Raw genomic sequence first — 21,470 nt, forward strand, 5'->3', positions numbered from 1 at the left:
CCGCCGGGTCCCCCGAGCGCCGCCCGCACCCGGACAACAATGACGCCCGGCTCCGCGCGCTCGGCCCGACCGCCGCCCCCTCGGGGCTCGGGGAGCCTCCACTCGCCCCGAGCTACCTGAGCTTCCCGCAGTCAGGACAAAGTTAAGTCCTAGGTGAGGTGGCTGAGCTGGAGAGAGAGAAGGGGTTCTGAGATGCCGGACCTCTGTCCCCCACATCCCCCCACAAGACCCACCGAAATCAGCCCGAAGAGACCCTCTCCTACCCCACGAGCCAGAGAAAGAGGCTACCTTGGCTGAACTTGGTGGAAGATGCTGCTCTATCCCTCGATGCAGTCCAGTTTTCTTGAATTTTAATCTCCCCTCAACTCTTTGGAAATGGAAGTTCCTGTGAGATAACCTAGTCGTGGGGCTATTGTCAAGGCTTCGCAACAATTACCGAGCAGAGGAGACTTCCATTTCCAGAGACCTGGGGGAGGAAAACCGGCTGACACGTTCTCTTTCCAAAAAAGAGAAACAAACTCGGAGAATATCCCTACGAAGAACAATAACTCAATTCACATTGTGTCTAAATGTTTATTGCTTCAGGAGCTCAATTTGCACTAGACACTGTTTTTCATGAATTGTCAAAACACGGTTGATTAAATAAAAAGAAGCAGGCGGGAGCACCCGCTTAGCAAGGTGGAAAAGCCAGCTTGTCTCAGGGGTAAAATCTTTCTCTAAAACTTACATCTAACTCGAATTTCCAACATCCATCCTCCTTCCATCTCCTTCTGTCTATCCTCTCATCAAAGGAGAGAGGTTTCTCCTTAGCTGAAGGAGCCCCCAGTAGACCCAGGCAGGCTTACAAATTTTGAAATAAAAAGAAATCACCCTCTTCCTTTCCTTTCACTAGTTGAAAATTAACTCCAGGCATAGTTATTTTCTAAATATCTTTTCTAAAGATCTCTGGCAAAAAAATCGTAACAGTTCAAGAGGTCTCGCAATCAGTAGAAGGCAAACTGTATACAATTGGTGCTGCAGGCAAAGGTGATAATCATTACCTATTTTACTGCAAGCTGCCATGTACACAAGTCACTAGGGACTTGATTATCTGGTCAGAGGAATGGGGAAGTCAGGTTTGGATGGGATGGGTGTTTCTATAGTTTTAGAATCCTAGAGGACTGCTCTGATTCAAAGTCCAATTCTCTTATAGTCCAATTCAAGTCCACCCCCTGTTGTTCAAAAGGTGTTCAAAGGAACTATTATTTCTAATCAACGTCTTGCCACTCTCACAAGCCAGAAACAGGGATAGCAAGATTTTCCATGTCTTCCCTTCCACTCACTCTTTAGATGCAAGTTATCACCAATCCTGTCCTTATAAATAGCTCTGGAAATTTCCTCGAGACCAGCCCTTTGTTTTACTCATTGCAGTAGTGGCTGGTGCTGGTTAATCTTTGTTGAGTAAGTAACCTGTGGCCTCAGACTCATCAGTACACAACACTTTTCAATGGATGCCTCCGTCAGACCAGGCTACAGTCTCAAGTACATTCCCCTCACCAGCCTGAGTAATCAGCCTGAGTAATTCAGATCTGATCAGAGGAAGTCTTGCTCACACCTCTTATGGGTTTCCCTGACTGTTAGAAATAAAGACTGCACTTCATCAGATGCTAAAATGTTCTGAGCATCAGACCCATGTTATGCATCTGAATGGTTCTGTTGCCACCTGATCCCATCAATACCCCATTCCCTCTCCAGCTATGTCATCCTCCTCCAGGTCCCTTGCATTTTAGGCTCTCACCTCTCTCCTTGCCTCATAAATGAGGAACTTTTCGAAACAATTCAGATGTCAATGTCTTCTCACTGCTCACTGCTCCCGTAGCTTCCTCTCCATCCTCATCACTTGTTACTCTGTCCTGTCCCTCACCATGCTTTGAGTTGTGGGTCACTTCTCTTCCTTGAACTACAACTTCCTGAAGGCTCTTCCCTTCTCAGCCACATGCATTGTGTAACTAGCTCCTTGCCACCCTCCAAGTTGCAGCCAAAGTGCTACCTCCTGAGTAAGCTTCCCTGGTCTGCACATGGAGAATGCTGCCCTCTCCTCACAAGTCCTCTGTATCCTTATTCTGCTTGTTTCCTTTTAAATGGTAACCACAGTTTATAGTCACAACCGGGTGTTTGAGGACACACGGATGGCAGACTCCTTGGGGTTTGAGCTTCCCTCTGCCCCCTGCTGGCTGTGCAAACTTGGGCCAGTTTCTTCATGTGTCTGTGCCTCATTTTTTCCGTCTATGAAACAGGGATAATAATACTGCCTACCTTACAGGATTAAATGAATCAGTATAAGTGAAGCACTTAGACCAAGGTCTGGCTATATAAACCTGAGCTCAGGGGGCCTTGGATGAGTCTTAGTCTCCCTGTTTCCCCATGACCTGGCACGGGATTTCTCCCATCTCCCAAGCCTTTTGTGTTTGAGGCTCTGACTGACAATGAATAAAAACTTAGGAAAGAAAAATGTTCTTTGGAAGAATTTAAGTTACTGAGAGAAGTAGGCCGTGGTAAAACTTGATGAATGAGATAAAATTCAAACTTAAATTATCTGGAGGTTAATGAAAATATGAAGAAAATTTGTTCTCTGTTTTCCAGTGGAATTCCTTAGAGCTGATAGAAAACCAGCTTTGCCAGCTGGAATTCTGCAATGGTCTGTTTTCCAAAAAGCAGCCAATTCCACCACCTAGAATTCAGGCAGTTACTTGCAAAGACACACACATACAAATCAAAGGATGTTTGAAAAGTGTTGGTCCATCAGCCAGCCCTAACATGCAGTTGTGATGAAAGAAAACAGAGTGTTTTCATTTTCAGTTGGTGTATAATACTTGTGAATAGTCTAACTGAATAGAGACGCATGGCTAACTGGCTTCTGGACATTTGCCTTGCGCTGCCAGAGAAGACTTGCAAGGAGGAGAAATACTTTCCCTCTGGACCTTCCAAAGAACAATCAGGATTTTGAACTTCAATGCCTGGGACTCCTTTTGCCTTTCACAGAGTTAAGGAACTTTGTTTTGAAAAAAGTTCAGCTCTTTTCAAAAAGTGGGGCAGGATCTCTGTGGCTTAGAAATAAAGATGGATAGAAAGATGCAGGGGACCTCTGAAAAAAAGAGTGACATCTGCAGCAAGAGAGACCCATACTTTAAGTCTACAGGGTGACTTCAAAGGACGTCCATCTGATGGGCACTGAGTGAACACTGATGGCATTACTAAGTTCTGCGGCTGTGTCTAAGGCACAGCAAAGAATCTCGGGCTTTACTAGGAGGGACGGAATCTTTGGCTTTAAAGTGGACCTCAAGTTCTGGGGCACTAAGCACCTCAGTGGCAAGTATGCTGGATGAATGACTTTGCCTTTCGTTAGATACAATGTGAACTGGGGAAGAGTAGAGTAAATTTCTGTCACCTTGGTGAATGAGGATGTTGTCAGATTAAGACGTGTTTAGAGAGTAAGGTAATGTGCCCAAAGTTGCAGGGCAAAATTTAGACCCATGATGCTAATAGAAAGTACCAGGTTATTAACTCTGGAATCTTACTAGCTTTCCTAGCAAGTTTAGGGCAGTATGTAAGCAAGGAGGGGATTCCAGAAGAAGCTCAGATCCTTAACCAAAGTACCCCTCAGGGTGGTGAGAGTGCTCCCACATGTACCTTTGTTTATCTGCCCTGCAGAGAACAGACGTCAGTGGGGTTGGCTCTAAACCTAGACTGCATAATTTTTCCTTGGGTCAAAAATATGGGACAGCCCTGGACTCCTGTTTGGAAGGCTCATGTGGCCTTAAATAAGCCTCTTAAATTTTGGTACCCAGTTTTTGAAATTTAAAATGGGCCTGATGATAAGATCTATCTCCAGGCTTAAGATTATAGGTTCCACACATGTTAAATATTTTCAAAACCATACAATTGATAATTGGTGGCTAACATTATTATAAATACACATTCTGCGCCAGAATGCTGAGAACTGTCCTGACATTTGCACATTTGTTCATCATAAATGGCCTATGGGGTTGAAACTATATTATCCCTCGTTTACAGGAAAGGGGGTTTAAAAGGATGAAGTAACATGCTCACGCAACCGTTAATTGGGGTCACACCCACTGTCATCCTCTGAGGCTTGAGCTCTATCTTCTGTTTGGTTACCAATATATTCAAAGGAAATATAGTGGCAATCATGGTGGCCATGGTTCCATATTTACTTTATAATCACTATTAATTTTAGAGTGACTCACAGGTGGGGTTGAATGGCATCTGGGAGGTGAGAGTGAGCTGTATTATTCCATTAGTTTCTATTCTGCACCAGTTAGAGATGTGTACTTTATTTATCTTTCTAGAGACTAGCACAGGCATTTTTTCCCCTATATTCCAACCATATTTTAAGGCTAGAAAAAGACCCCTCTAGGGCAAAGTCAAGGATAAAGCACTTGACTGACTTTAAGTGAACCTTATTATATTTTTATACCCAATCCTTTTTTCTCCTTATTCCCAGGTCAATTAAAGGGCACTATTGAACCACGTCAATCAAAAAGAAAGAATTCTTTCTCCTCTCATGTTTTCACAGCAAGTACTTAGAACCATGGTCCCTGGGGATATGAAGAAATCATCTACTAGCTGTGTGTTATTTCATTATTTTTTTAAACAGCAATGTCATTTTTTAATAGCTGTGTTTTATAATCTTGTTATGTTCTCATTACATTAGATTGTTGCTTATTATTCTTTTTCCTGGTTGGGAATCATGGTTTAGACAGCCTCAATGCATGGCAACAAAACCCAGGGCAAGTCTTTCTGAAACACAGACAAGAATCAATCAAATATCACAACCTAATTAATGTAATTTGGAGCCCCTGGGAGCAGCTGGATTACAGTGAGTATCACAGTAGAAAATTGGTGGACATTTAGAAGTATACTCAAATATGGAGGTTAGCTTTCACCAAACCCTTTCTGTGTATTTACTTAGTGATATATATTAATATATTAATAACATAGTTAACACGTGGTTGACACTTAGAGTGCCTAGCACTGATTATGTGCTTTACATACAACATTTACATACAACATTTAATCTTCCCAGAGGTCAAGTGAGGTTGGTGCTTTTTTTTTTAAGATTTATTTATTCATGCTTACAGAACTGTGGTACAGGCCAGAGGTGTAGGGGCAGTGAGAATAGGCAGATCAACTAAGTATACTGCTGAGGGGAGCCGCAGGTGAGACAGGAGAGGTCCTGTGCCATGTGGGTCATCCTCAGGGCAGGGATCAAATTCATGCCAAAGCGTCTTTGGTGAGCTTGCAGTGCTGCATACTAACCCACTGTGCCCCCAGGGAGGGCCGAAGTTGTAGCTATTGTTAACCCCTTTTAGAGGGAAGGGAACAAGGCTCAGAGAGTGGTTTTCTAACGTTGATCCTACAGATGACAAGTAGGCAGTTATCAAAATAACAGGGCAGCCTGACTTCAGAGTCGGTATTACTGACCTACACACATCTTACGTCACAGTGGTTAAATATTTGGGAGCTCTTCGTGTCATGGGGCACCCAGAACAGTATAGCAGCAGGCATGCATTGCTTGCTCCATTGCCTCTTTACAAAAGGGAGTGAAGACAGAAATATCTGTGAAGTTCAGAGGCAAAAATCTCCAGCAAATATTCCTTTTTTTGTTGTAACTTCTAATAATGTGAAGGCTTATAGGCAGGTGACAAGAAGGAAGGATAGATTTAAACAATGAGCTAGGAAGGGAATAAGAGCCCCAGGACTTAAGAGAACACAGATATTTGTGCCCCAGGGAGGAAAGGCAAGTCAGTTTCTTGGAGCTGAGATAGGGTTGGAAGCTGTCATCCAGTGGCAGCTCGTGATGTGATGATTTCACCTATCACCAAAAAAAAAAAAAAAAAAAAAAAAAAAAAAAAAAAATCAGAGCTACCCAAAATTATAATGGTAAAGAACTCATTATCATTCACATTATAAATAAGGAGAGTTCAATATAGCCAATTTCTAGGGTTCTGACTTTGCCTACTATGAAACTCGGTAGCTATAAGATTAGAACCCAGGAAGAGATACCTCGGTGGAAAATAGAAAATGTTGGCAAATGAGGGCATTTAAAGCTATGGGTGTAGATAAGATCATCTTATCTAGCACAATGCTATGGGGAGAAAGGAAGGCTCAGGGCGAGGTCTAAGGCAACGGTTCTCAGCTGTCCCAGCCCCAAGGCCACCAGAAGGCTGTTCAAACAGATCTGTGGGTCTTACTGCTCCCTTTTCACCTAAGATTTTGATTCATAGATCTGGGTTAGGGTGTGAGAATTTGCTTTTCTAGCAAGTTCCAGGAAGCTGATGTATCACTATCCTGCCACCTTGGCCCCTAATCTGCTCTAGGCACTGTGATGTCCTTGCCTGCTTTAGCCCCAGGGCCTTTGCACTTCCCTCGGCCTGCACTGTACTCCCCCAGACATCGCAGAAAGCAAGCCTTTACCTTGTCAAATCCCTGCTGAAATGTCCTTCCTGAAACATCAGATCCTGCCTGACCACTTTTTTTTTCTTCCATTTCCCAGTGCAAAGGAATGGAAAGAAGTTTTATTTCTTTTTCATCTGGGTTACTCAATTCTTTAGTGCTCTGAATCACCGTGATCTATGACCATCTTTCTTAAAAATAGCAACTCTTTCCACTCACACTCCTACTGCTATCACTCTTCTCCCCACCCCCTTCCTGTTTTATTTTTCTCTGTTGTCCTTATCACCTAAGAACAGACAATACAACTTATTTATTAATGTGTCTTGTTATTACCTGTCCCTCTCAAGAGAGCAGGGATTTATGCCTGTCAATGGATGATGTTTTGAGCCTAGAACAGTCCCTGGCACATACTAAACATTCAATAAATTTTCCTTAAAGGGATTAATAAAGGGAATGAACAGTCTTGGTCATAGAATTGTAGTTTTAAGAACTTAATTCTGGGCCCTCCCCGGTGGTGCAGCAGGTTAAAGCACAGCACTAAGAAGCTAAAGCCACTTCTGCTTGAGTTCGATCCTGCCCTGGAGAGACGACCCACATGGCCCAGCAGACCACGCCTGACCCGCCCACTGCTCCCCTCAGCAGTGCACTTCGTCCATCTGCCTGTTCTGCTCCCCACTGTCTCTGGTGAAGCCTCTCACTGCCTCTGCACCTCTGGCCTGTATCCCAGTTCTGCAGCCATAAATAAATAAATCTTTTAAAAAAAAGAACTTAATTCTTATGTTCTTATGGAAGCCCTTCTAACTTCCATATTTAAAATGAAATGTGATCATGTTCCCCATCCCAGAAAATTCTGCTCCAGCACCCATATCATAGTTAAAGGTCATACAGCCCTCAGCAGGTACCAACTGGGGCAGGGGGCAGGGATTAGGAACACAAGCAGTGGCTTCTTTTTGCTTGCCACCAGGTTATAAACAAACCTGTTTGCTGACAGCCAGCCCCTTTGCTGTCCTGCGCCTGCTCTGTCTTCCTGTCCACATCTTCCCAGCAAAGGAAAATCTCATGCAAGACCCTGCTGCATCTGCCTTCTTGCTTTTGCTCACTCTGTATCTCTGCACAAAAGGCCTCCCCCCCCCCAAGTTCACCTGGCTAACTCCCCACATCTTTGCACTCATTCCTGCCAGTCTCTTCCCTGAGGCCCCCACTCCAGGGCTATGAAAGAGCTTGGGTGTATCTCTATGTAGCACTTTATTATAACCTGAATTCCTCACTCTATTGGGAATTCCTCATGGATTGAAATCATGACAATGCTTTGTTTTGGTTTTAAGAATCTTGTTTTAGTCTGAGTCCTTGAAATTTATGAATCCATCGGTGACTATTTAATTCCACTTTATCATTTTCTTTTGGCCAAGCATTATGATAATCACCCAATAGATTTTTAAATTAAATCCACCCAGCTTGTAAAAAAAAAAAAAAAAGAGAGAGAGAGACAAGAGTCTGTGATGGTAGAAAATGGCCTTTGACCAATATATATATGTGATTCCATATTAATTGTCTTAATAAAAGCAGCCTAATTGATAGTCAATCTGAAGCTGTAAGTGGGTTCTGTCTCATAATGAGCTGGGGCCAGTCGGTTTGCTGCAATGCCAACATCAAAGTCCTGCTTTTTGGAAGCCCTGCAATCTGCCCTGCAGATTCCTAAAAGTGCTCAGGGAGCCCTAATAAAAACCACTTCATTACCCAACAGGTGTGATTTCTGTCCTGACACAGATGTCCTCCTTTCTCTCCTCTTGGTCTACTAAGTGAACTCTACAGTGTTTTGATGCCGGCATCCCGAAGCCTAAGGTTCTTTTCTTTACAGTCATTTATATTTTATATGTTCTCTAGTATGCTCTTGGGAAGATTTTTCACTGGTCTTTCCTTCTATTTCATGCCCTGGTTACACAGAAATCCTAACAAAGCAAATAAACATGCCTGAGCAGTGATTCCTAGCAGAGGCCACGATGCTTGGGTCAAGTTCTGTCTTGATCTCTCAGCAAAAGAAGGGATGCTCCAGACTTTTAGAGAATGTCTCTTGTGCTTTACAGAGGAAATCCCTCTGGCTAACCTAAGCTGGGATCAGCTGGTAACAAACACAGCAATAACAACAACAAAAGTAATAGTAATAGCAGTAGCTATTATTTATTGAATGGTGTTGGTACATTATATGTGTCCTCTATGAGTCTTGTGGCAACACTGCACAACAGATATATGAATTCCCATTGTACGGATCCAGAAATAGAGGTATAGAATCATTAACTAGCAAAAGTCCACACCCAAAAAGAGGCTGATTTGAATCCAAGTCTGTCTCCAAAGCCTCCAAGTGTATTAATTTCACTGAGGTTAATTCTGGGTAAAAGCAGAAATTGGTTTATCAAAAGCTCACAGAGGGGAATCTCAGGATTGATTTCTAATGGGATGGATGGCCAAAGGGGATCACAGAGGAAGGGATGGGGAAGCAGAAAGCACCAAAGAAAATATGCAACTGTATAAATTGTTGCTGAGGGGTACACCAGCTGCCTTCAGTTCTCAATCATCCCCAGCCAGGCAAGCTCTGTGGACACACAGGGTTATTCCCAGAGAGGCCAAGTCCAGTGACATGGCCCAGCTGGGTCATCGCTGGCCTCCACGTTGCTAAGCTGGCATTATCCTTGCTATCTACTTTACAAAAGTTATGTAAGAATTCCCTTTATTTTTACCACAGTCCTCATGGACTAAGACACAATCACATCCCTGATTCTCTCCTTGTTACTATAGGAGATTTGAAAAGGCCAATCGGAATCTTTGGGCAGGGTATTCCTTATCTGTCCACCCAGCAGGCTAAGATGAGTGAGTGTGATGATCCACTTTCCTGTCCAAAGAAGCAGTGGTTGGGAATGCAGGTTATGGCCCCAAACTGCCTGGGTTAGACCCACAGGTCAATAGCCTATGAGCTGTATAACTTTAGGCTAACAAGTTCTAAACTTCTCGCAGGCTTCATTTCCTACTATGAGGATTTCTTTTGCATTGCTTAGTATTTAGAGTTTTTGGTGCAGAGCAGTGTTTAATAAAACATATGCAGTGATATTCTTATTGCATTATCTGTGGCAACTAAGGGCATGTTGTCTCTCAGTAATTAATACTCCGTTTGCCCACCTGTGTCAGATGTTCAGCCTGTGCTATGCTATTTAATGAGATCACAGGTGAACGAAGTCCTTTAAAATCAACCATAGAAATATCCATTCCTCTCTTCTGAGTGCCTTGCGTGGCCTTTCTTTGGAGAGGGTGTTCACACTGCTCATCAGGGGTTAGCCAAGAGGGGGCTCAAATCCATTAATCACAACTTCTTCCAGCTATTGGGGTTACATTGTTTGCTTTAAACGGATGCTTCCGGGCATGACAATCAATCCTAGCACGGATCCCTGAATAGTTATTCTGTCTCATCCTCAGATGTTTTGTGCAGCAGACCCATGTCGACACCGGACCCTCTGATTTCCCTGCCTGCTGATGACTTCACAGCTTTAGGTCATCCAGCAAGTCAATCACAGCACTAAGGAAAGCTACACAGAGCTCTAAGAGTTTTATTAGATTTCTGGGAGTCTAAATTAAGTTCTGTTATAAAGGAAAAACTTTTGTAGAGGGAACTAAGAAATGAGCCTGACTTTTCTAAGTTGGTGTCATCTTGTGTGCAGTGGGAACCCAACGTAGGTTCTAGGTAAGACAATACTCAGTGCTCTGTTCATGCCTGCAGGGTTGTGGTCTCACACACTGTTCACAGCAGCACTGAGAGCTGGTGCTGTGTGGGAGAGTTGTACAAGCCCTTCCACTTGACAGATGAGGAGGGACTCAGCAGCTGCTCGCTGGTCCAGGATTTCCTTCCCATGCTAGGCCAAGCCTTGCTATCTATTACCTACCAGTATCTGCACAGGGGCTTGGAGAACCACATGGTCATACACTCAAAAGTTACTTCCTACAATACTAAGCTCCTCATGATACAAAAGTACCTAAAGTTCTTCTTCTTTTAAGTGCTTCTTTAAAAAGTATTTTAAAAAAGAAATACTACACACAGTTAAGAAAATCCAGAAAATATATTCCAGTGAATAACTGTCATTAAGATTGAACTTTTGGTCTCATTTATGCTAGACAACCTCTGTCATTTTTATGAATGAGATATAACTGACATATCATTGTGTCCATGGAAGGTGTACAGAGTATTGATTTGATATGTTTCTATACTACAATTTGATTACCACCATGTCATTTCTATCATGTTACATGATTATTATTCCCTTTTGTGGTGACAGCAAGTTTGAAATTTATAATCCAGGGTTGTCCAGCATCGTCACTGTGCCATGCGTAGATGTTAGGACTTATACTTATTAATCTATTAGTGGCGAGTTTGTACCTTAAACAACACCCCGCTAACTCTTCTGCATCCCAATTCCTAGTAACCACCAATCTACTTTCCTCTTTCACTGACTTTGGCTTTTTGGATCCATATATAAGTGATAACACAAAGTAATAGTCTCTGTCAGCCTGACTTGTCTCACTTAGCGTAATACCCTCAAGTTCCATGTAAATTGACACAAATAAACCCTCTTTCTTAGTGATAGAGAGGGTGGGCCGGGCAGTCTGCATACCCCATAACCTCAAATTGCTTTTTACCATCCCCATGTCTTTTTCTTTAGTTTGTTGATGATATGTGAGTAGTCAGAAACAGCATACACTATTTCGTGTTTAAACTGTTCAGGTGCTGTCAGAAGATGTGATATTTTTTCACAATTTATTTTTCATTCAACATAATGTTTGAGATTTATGCATATCGAACCTTTTAGATTTAATTAACTACTCCACTGTGTAAAGGGATTACAGGCTGTTTAATTGTCTCCCCACTTTTCAAACTGAAGGACAAGCTATTTTTGAGTTTTCATAACTACAATCAAGCGAGACCTGACCTTCCTTAGCTTTTCTTCTGCCTGGCTTCTCAGTTATTCCATCATTCGAGAATGTTTCCATAATACCCACTTCACTTGCTTCCATATTCCTTTAGGTTTTTACTTAACTGGTATTGGGATTACAGCTAAAATACAGGAAAGTCAGTTAAACTTGAATTTCAGATAAATGAGGAGTAAAGATAAATATAGTATAAGAGTGTCCTAAATAGCAAGGGGGCTTATGTATACTTAGAAAATCTTGCTGACTATCTGGAATTAAAATATAAGTGGTCTGGGCATTTTTATTTTCATCCCTTCTTCTCTATGAGTTTACCACTGCCATCTTCTAATGTTTTAAATCCCTTTTCAATACTGCCAATTCTCAGTTTTATTTTTCTTCCTAATACTTCTCATCCACTTACTTGCTATATATTTTCCTTATCTATCATGTATATTTTCTGCCATCTTTTTCAGATGTAAGCTCCTGAAATTGCCCATGGATCACAGTAAATGCTCAATAAATATTTGCTGAATGAATAAAGAAATGGAAGAATGTAAAGATCCTCTCTGTATATATTTCCTTAGTACATATCTGAGGATTTCTTTAAACACTTGGAAATGGCATTGCTTTTTGTAGAATGCGTATCTTTCCTAGAAGTTGCCAATTTGCTATTCAAAGTGATTCAACTTATTTCCATTCTCATTAGCAATGCATAAAAGGACCCATTTCCTTATATCCACAGTGCCTTTCTCTCTCTTTCTATTTAAATATGGAATATTTTAAAGTTCTTGTAGCGATACTAACAATTAGCATGGAAATATAAGATTCCCACTAGCAAATTAGTGAAGCACAACTAGTGAGTTAATAATAAACAGTGGTTGTTAATCCAAAAGGATTAACATCACTGTCAATGTTATGGGTGTTATTTAAAAGATGGGTTAACTATGACAGATATGCAAATATTCCCAGACCAGAGTGGCTCTTGTGCAAGGAAACAAAGATTGCACAAACCTTCTCCACTACAGTGACATTGAGAAACCCATCATACACTTTCTGAAGGAAAACTATCTCTTTATTGTTTTCTCACTAAAAAGGAAGACATTTGGCTCAGCATCATACATGGAAATGCACAAAAATTTTATGGCATGTTCTTTAGGATCAGACTCAGAATTCAGAGAAACATAAAACTTACATGAAGGGAGAAAATTGATAAACTTCTTTGTTAACAATATGGTCAATGTCATTTAGACAGTGCGTTTAGACAATGATGAATTTATCATTGTCTAAAGATGAACTCAAAGTTCATATATATGTCATAATATGTACATGATGGCTGATTACATAGGTATATTTAATAAACTCTGTGATCAGAGGATACAAAATCACACACTTGAATGGGATCTTAATGCATTTGTGAATAGTCATGAAGCAGGCTGCAGTCTGCTCTGCAAATGGCCACAATCTCAGGTTTCACTGAGCCCATGTCTCTGGGAATGTGATTGTGAAGTGGTATCTAGCTGTGAAAGTTGTTTCTCTTAAATCTCGACTGGACTTCTGACTGCTTAGTGAATAAAATTTGGAAGTGAAAATATGTCAGATCACAACTTAGCCCTCAAAGGTCTTTCGTATGTCTATATAACCTCTTGGAATTCTGCCTCTGTGATCAAGCCTGGGCTGGCCTGCTGTATGATTTGAGAGCAAGCAGATCAAAACTAAGCTAGCCTCATTGTCCCAGAAGAGGCCCAGAAAGGTGAGCGAGCCAGCTAAGGTGGGCTAAGTCACCTGCTTGGCTTGGCAGCTGAGCATTGATGCCTGAAGGAGGCAGGAAGAACTGCCCTGCTGTGCCCAGTTTGGATTACGGACACAAGCAAGCCTGAGTTAAATAAATGCTGGTTGATCTAAGCCATTCAACTTTGCCATGATCTATTACACAGCAGTGGTTAAGTGATGCACAGGCTAACTTGGTTGCTCATGCTACAGAAAGTTAATTTGTTTCTTGATTTTTATGATGAAACAAACTGGTAATTTTTTTTTTTTTGCAGTAAAATATGAGAATACTAAGCACAATAGTAACTGGCACCAATAAACAGTTGTGTCCATAGCTGGACACTGGCTGTATCAGACACACAGCTGCATCACACCAGTTCATTCTGTGTGTTCCCCAGGGGCCTTGCCATCATTCACCAACAACTCACTATTTTTAACCCTGAAGGAACTTCATGACAAAAATTCAGTGGTTTAAAAACTTGTCTTTTAAGGAGAGCTGTAAGGAAATAAGAATGATGCTCACATTTGACTCTTTTTTTTTTTTTTTTAAAGATTTGCTTATTTATGCATACAGAACTGGGGGACAGGCCAGAAGTGCAGGGGTGGTGAGAGGCTTCACCAGAGACAGAGTGGGGAACAGACAGGCCAACCAAGGAAATACACTACTGAGGGGAGCAGCGGGCAGACCAGGAGATGTCTGCCACGCCGTGTGGATTCCGTCGGGACTGGGATTGAACTCATGCTGAAGTGGCTTTAGCTTCTTAGTACTGTGCTTTAACCTGCCACGCCACCAGGGAGGGCCCTGACTTTTTATTTTATATAGTCTGCTGAACATAGTCTTTTCCTTTGACCAAGGTGAATTATAAATTTTTTTCATTGGGAAAAAAAAAAAACAAAAACAACCTAATTACAACCTTCAAAAAGCCAAATAAATTAATTCAATATTAATGAAGTGTGATTCAAGGCTAAACTTTCATAGTTAACTGGTGTTCAGCAAGAAAATGATTTTTTTTCTGCATATGGGATCACTTCTATAAAAAGAAATTCTACAAATTAATGCAAAAATTTGATGGAGAATAGTTAAGTTTCTTGTAGCCCTAAGTTTGTTTCATGTTATAGAAACCATCATGTGGGGATTTAATAAACAAAACAAAACAAAACAAAAAAACACTTGGTCATCTGCTTCCCTGAAAAAGTCTTAGATCCTTAAGGTCCTTAAAAATTTTAAAGATAATAAAACATTTTTTTTTTAAATTTTGATATTGCTAGTTGCAGAAACTTAAACATGCTCCATAATTCAGTAGCATCCTAGGGATTCTCTAAGGATTGTGCTGGCACTACATGTAAAGCAGGGAGAAGAAAAACACTGTTATTTCCATGTACATGCTTGGGGGAACAGGGCTTCACAGGGCTGAGGCACTGAAACAGAGAAGAGAAACTCTCTGGAAACTGAAACAGACAGGGTGAGTTCTCTTCTGTTTTCTTAAATGCAGTTCAGCTTTCCAAAATGAATAGGCACAATTTCTTATTTTCAATTTTCCTTTCTTCCCTGATGGTAATTATTGAAACCCAACAAATGAGTTATTTACATCACATAAAAGAGGCAAGATTTAAAGGGATGTAAGATAAGAGACTAAAGGGAAGCAACCTACAATAACAAGTGTTGGTGAAGATAGGGAGAAACTGCAACTCTCCTACATTGCTGGTAGGAATGTAAAATAGGGCAGCTACTTTGGAACATACTCTGGTAGACCCTCAACATGCTAAACATAGAATGACTCTGTGATTCACTCCTACTGATATATACCCAAGACAAATGAAAACATATGTGCCACAGAAACTTACACATGAATGCTCAGAGCAACATTCATTATAGGTCAAAATGGAAACAAATGTCCATTGACTGATGAAAAATAAAATGTGCCATATCCATGCAATGGAATATTATTCAGCAATTGAAAGAAATTAAGTACTGACATATGTTACAACACGGATGAAACATGGGCACATTATGCCAAATGTAAAACAACAGCTAGAAAAGACAATGTATTGCATGATAAGAATTGCCTAAAATAGACAAATATCTCTATATAAAAAACAAATTATTGGTTGCCTACCTTTGAGGGGGAGGGGTGACAGCAAGTTTGTATATTGGGTATTAATTGGTATAAAGATTCTTTGGGAGGGATGATGAAATGTTCTAAAATTGACTATGGTGATGGTTATATTACTCTGAAAATACAAGAAATCATTGAATTGTACACTTATGGGTGAATTGTATGGTATGTGAAGCATAAGTCTTCTGCTTTCACTAGGGTCAGTATACCTAGGCTCTGCTGTATGTCTTCACTTTTCTCTGCCTTGATGATGGAAGAATTCTATAATTGCAACAGAAAAGTCTGCAACTCAAATAGGCATCTACCTAAATCTCCCTAAGTATATGATCCCCATTTGTTCATGTAACAAACATTTATTTAGACCCTACAACAGGCCAGATATTTATATACATATGTGTGTGTGTGTGTGTGTGTGTATATATATGCATGTATGTATATACATATACATGAACAAAAATATACCCCTTTTCACTAGGGCTACTAGACAGAGTACTTTAACTTCAGTGAAACATTTTATAAAGTAGCTCATGATATACTTGTGGACAAAATAAAAAATATACCTTTATTCATAGACAGGTTCATAACTAGCAATATAACTATATACACATCGATTATCAATTAATTGAATAACAGAGTGGGTGGTGAGTAAATGTATCCCATAGTCAAAAACCTGTGATGGTGCTACTATTTTAACATTATCAACAGTGGTCAATTAGTATTATTGGTTAACAGTATCAATAGTCAACGGCATTTAATATTGTTAACAAAAGCTGTAGTCTAGTTAAAGGCCTCATTGGGCTTTCTTGGTGTACCACAGGACCTTATGCCTGGTATGTGCTGATACTATTTTTTAATACTCCCTTGCCAGAATTTCTGTAGAAGTCTTAGAAAAGTTTTCAAATAGCAAGAACTTGAAAAGAAAATTTAAAAAATCATATGCAATAGGATCAGAGAGGACGATGGATTTAGGTAAGCTTAACAAAGCCAAGGGCGTAAAGCAATCAATATTTTAAAAACAATATCCTGAATTTAACTGATAGCAAGGTTACGAGGAGCCTAAAGTGTCCCAAAACTTAGCCCAATATTAGAATTTAAAATAAATCACAGTGTTCTTGACAAGGCCATCGAGAGGACCAAAATACTCAGAAAATACATGAATTACTATGTTCAGTCTCATGGGCTGTATTTTAAGATGAATGTTTGCAAATTTATGTCAAGATGACAGCAATTAAGATGGGAAAGCATTCAGGCTCAACATTCAATGGTTGAAAGGAATGATGATGTTTAATCCTCGAAAGAATAGCACTAGTAAAGGCGGAGCCAGCTGCCTGGAGAGTTGCTCTCTGCAAGACTGCTTGTGTTAAGTGCTGTGCAACAAACTAAGACCGCAAGAGAGAAGGAGGTTAGTAAAGGATAAGAGCTCAGATTTGACAGTCACGGTAGGAGGGCTTTGTGCAGCTTAGAGCTGCCAATCAGCGGATGGCTGCCAATCTTGGCTTGTCTCGCAGAAATCCCGCACCACCAACATCCTGCAGTGGTTGAGAGCCCTGCCCAGGATGGACGGTTGAACTCGAACCTTGAGCTCCCTTTCACTCTGGGAGACAGGGAGTCAGCAACACCAGACAAGAGTTCCAGTTGGGTGGTTGGCTCAGGCGCTGTGGGCTCCCAACACTGGTAATTTATATTGAGAAAACAAGCACCACATTGTCTGAGTGTACGCACCACTGAAGGCATGGACTTGGAGACATAAACCATATCTGGAGTGGGGTGACTGCAGATAAATCTGAAAGGCAAATCTCCACAAGTCAGGCACGTGCTTTTAGTTTATTCAGCACAGCACCCTCTGTGACTGCCTGGCCTGGCTTGGCCCCTAGTGGAACTTGGAACCCTAGAAGGTTTCATCCCATCCTCCCTCCGCTGGGGACTGTTCTGGGAGCCCCTCATATTTCTAAACTGCCGAGTCCATTCTGTCTGGTCTCAGATGCTGCAGGCTGTTGACTCAGCCTTTACTGTCCTCGAAGGAGGGTCTAAAGGTGTGTAGCTGGTGCTCACCTACCCCACCAACAGTGTCCATGACTATCTTCAGACACATCACAGTGCATATTTCATTTACTTCCCATAGTGACATTTCAGAGCCAGAGTTAGGACCATTTTTTAGAAGATTAGTGTCCCGAGGCTACTTACTTGCCCAAGCTTTGTCACTGAGCAGTTGAGCTAGAATTCAAGCCTCTATCTGCTTCCCAAACCTGGTTTTCCCTAGTTTTGAATTAGTACCTTGTTAAAATTTAGCTAGGTCTTTTGCAAATATTTGTTGATGGTTTCTCTTTGTTTTTAGGGCATGAAGAAAAATATCCCACTGATTTGTAAAAAAAAGAAAGAAAAAAAGAAAAAAAAGCCCATGGTCAAACTTTAGTTGAGAACATTTAAAATGAAAGCTTATATCTGACAAATTTGCTTTGAGGTTTTATACTTGGATCTTTCTTTTTAAGGATTTATTTATTTATTCATATAGAACCAGAGGTGCAGGGGTGGTGAGAGGCTTCACCAGTGACAGAGTGGGAAGCAGAACAGGCTGACTGACCAAGTACACTGCTGAGGGGAGCAGCGGGCAGGCTAGGAGAGGTCTGCCATGCCATATGGATCACCTTCGGGGCGGGGATGGAACTCGCACTGACGCTGCTACAGCCAGTTTGCAGTGCTGTGTCCTAACCCATTGTGTCACCAGGGAAGGCCCAATACTTGGATCATTTTAAGTAGAGAGGGAATTACTATTTTATGCTAAATGATACAAGTCAGAGAGAACAAGCACCCCTTATATCTACAGTAAAAATATAACTGAATTTATAGATACAGAGGACAGATTGATGGTTACTCAAAGTAGGGATGGGGGTTGAGCCAAATGGGTGAAGGGAATCCAAAGCTACAAACTTCCAGTTATAAAATAAGTAAGTGATGGTATGTGCTCTACAGTATGATGAGCACAGCTCATAGCAAGTATTGCATACTTGAAAGTTGTTAAGAGAGTAGATATTTAAAGTTTTGGCCATGCACACACATTTGTAACTACCTGTGGTGATGGATGTTCACTAGACTAACTGTGGTGATCATTTCCCAATATATTCAAATAGAGTCACTAAATTATACACCTGAATGTAACAGTGTTCTATGTAGGCTGTACTTCAAATTAAAAAAAATTGTCTCTATAACTGTACTGAAGTTTTAGCTCTTGAAATCGAATTTAAATCATGAATGAAATTTAAAAGAAAATTCCGTATAGTGAGGATGACTCATATTTTCTGATAAAGATACTCATCACCAGCGGTGACTTTAGTTTGACAAGCACTAAGTCAGATAATGGTCCAGGTGAAAGTGTCAGTAGCACCAGGTGTGGCAGGAAGAGTAACTCCATACCTGAGGTGTAATCCAAGACTTACAAATACAGGCCTTATAAAGAGGGCTACGCCCAGATTTTATTTTATCCAGTTCTTTTCACTTGTTGCATCTGAATATTCTTCACAGATTTTATTTAATAGTAAACACACACTGTCTGTCTGTTCCCCCTTGGAAGTAAAAGAAAAGCAAACCCAGAAATTGTAAATATCAAACCCTGGCAACTGGGAGCAGAACAGATTACACCATCACAGAGCCCACACCCCCTGCTGGCGGGAAGGGCACAGATGATCCCTCTCCATGTATCAGGCGGAGGGCACAGGGGATCCAGGCAGCCCAAGGCTCATGCTCATTGGATGAGGACCTTGGTCCAGCACTTTAATCATTATCTGACTCAAAGTTTTATCATCAATAAAATGGGGATTATAGAAATCTCAGAAGACCACAGAGAGGCTCAGTTAAGGGCAGGAGAGTGCGTGTGACCCCAGAAGTACTCTACAAAAAGGGGTCACTGTTATTATAGTCTACTATTTAACTGGCAAGTGTCTCCCTACTTTCCAAGGATCATTCTATTTAGTATCTTTAGAGCCCATTTATGTTGTCTCTGCTTTGGGTAGTGGTTTTTTTTTTTTTTAGATTTAAGAGGTTTGTCTTAATTCCCAAAGGCATGTGACTGACTGGCTATTAAGAGGAAGATATTGTATTCTCTGGTTTCTTCCACACTCTCTTATAAACTAGTTGCAATTATTGTAGATAAGTGGTTTTAGAAGATAGGCTTAATGAGTATGGTTGATTTGCAAACAAAAAAAAATGTGTATTAGTAGAAAAGGTTAAAAATAAAATTCCTGCTCTAACATGATGATATTTAAATGAGCTAGTTGTCTATGGCTTTGTTTGTATTGCAGTTGGGTAGCATTTCTACTTCAGAAGCTGTTCATCCATCACTGGACTAATGCATTAGTAAGGAATGGGATGCCAGTATTTCTAGTTAAATGCCCCATGGTAATAGGCTGAACAGTTTGAAAGGAGAGGCCCAGGAGGGGAAGAAAAGTCAGACACAACCCAAAACCTGTAGGAATATATTTGTACTTCAAAGATAACACATTGTCACTGCACTTAAGAGTGTAGAAAATGGGTGCTAGGGGCCTAGAGCTTAAGTCTCAAGGTAAAATGGCTGTGGCCTGAGGCTCCACCCCTGGCCAGGGGCCTGAACCACAGCAGACCTCTCCTGGCACAGCAGACCTCTCCTGTCTTGCTCACTTCTCCCCTCAGCAGTGGATTTCAGTAGATCCACCTGTTTGTTGCTCCCCACTCTGTCTCTGGAGAATCCTCTCACACATCCCCAGTTCTGTCCTGTACCCCAGTTCATCTATACACACACAAAAAAATCAGGTAAATAAAGTCACATGCTTCAGATGTTTACACACACACATACATAAGGGTCAATATATTTAAAAAGTACCAATGGTGGAAGAATACTTGTTTAGAAAGCCAAGGCAACTTTTGCACTTTACATTGAAACTATATCCCTGCATGAACATCTGACCTGTTTTTAAAAAGATTTATTTATGCACACAAAACCGGGGTACAGGAGAAGTGCAGAGGTGGTGAGAGGTTTCACCAGAGCAGAACAGGCAGATCAGTGAAGCACACTGCGGAGGAGAGCAACGGGCGGGACAGGAGAGGTCTGCTATGCTATGTGGGTCACCTCCGGGGCCAGGGATCGAACTCGTAGTAAAGTGACTGCGGCTACCTTGCAATGCTGTGTCCCAACCCCACACCATCAGGGAGGTCCTAGATGGTTTTATGCAACACAATAGGGACCATTAAAAAACAATGAAACTCCAGTAACTCCTCCACAGACATAGTCTCTCTTCCTTATTAGAAGGGGAACAGACTTTCAACTTAGTGAGAGCTTACATGTCAGGGTAAAGCAACCATGGAGTCTCTCTGGATCTCCATGTGATATCTGATAAGGAAAAAAAAAGAAAAAAAGACATCTGAGTATTTTTTCTAGCATTGAGGCATTCTGCTTTTTTTTTTTTTAAAAAAAGCAAAATGTGTGGCTACTTACTCAATGTTATACTCCCTGGCTAAATGTTAGGCCCTCTTGGGACAACTCTGTAGAGTTGTCCTCAAAGTTAAAGTGAGGTACTTTAACTAAACACCTGCAATACTGCCCTCACCTGCTCCTACCTGATTATTTGGAGTGCACAGGACATGCTCATTCTCAATGAAAACATTTCAAGTGAGTATAGGCATTCTTTCTAGAATACATCCTTTGGCTGCACATTTTGAGAATCAGAGCTTTGATACTGAAGATTCATGCTAGAAAACCAACCACTATATCTCAGGAGGACATCCCTGACATTGCTTGGCGGTCAGGGGTGGAGCCCTCAGTTCTCCCATGAAGCATTCTCGTGAGACAAGTACCCTTCATCATTATCCTCCACCATGTTCATACACAGCATATTTGTTAGGCCTGGGAGCCAACTCTGGTATTTGACCCTATGTTTTCATTTTTATCTCTTGAATCCTGCAGCTCTCAGAATCAGACCAGGGATGTTAAAGACCTTCAGTGAATTGTAGTAACCAGCACTGAAAACATTCTTACTGTGTGTCAGACACCGTGCCAAGCTCATTATTTTTCTTCACTCACATCATTCTCATAATATCTCCATGTTATGTAAAGGAGTAGGGTCAGAGCTGGTGTGTGGCAGAAGAGAAAGTCCAGTTCAGGCAGTTTGTCTCTCGTGCCGCTACATTACTCCATGTTACATACTCCTCCCG

General features: G+C 41.2%; 1 protein-coding gene across 1 annotated transcript in view; it reads right to left on the bottom strand.

Moving 5' to 3' along the window:
* The window catches only part of FRMD4A (FERM domain containing 4A), a 402,633-nt gene that overhangs the window by 193,396 nt on the left and 187,767 nt on the right, over positions 1 to 21,470 (bottom strand). The gene's annotated exons all lie outside the window — the stretch shown is intronic.

The sequence above is a fragment of the Condylura cristata genome, unplaced genomic scaffold, assembly GCF_000260355.1.
Source record: "Condylura cristata isolate star-nosed mole 26May11 unplaced genomic scaffold, ConCri1.0 scaffold00030, whole genome shotgun sequence".
Taxonomy (NCBI): Eukaryota; Metazoa; Chordata; class Mammalia; order Eulipotyphla; family Talpidae; genus Condylura; species Condylura cristata.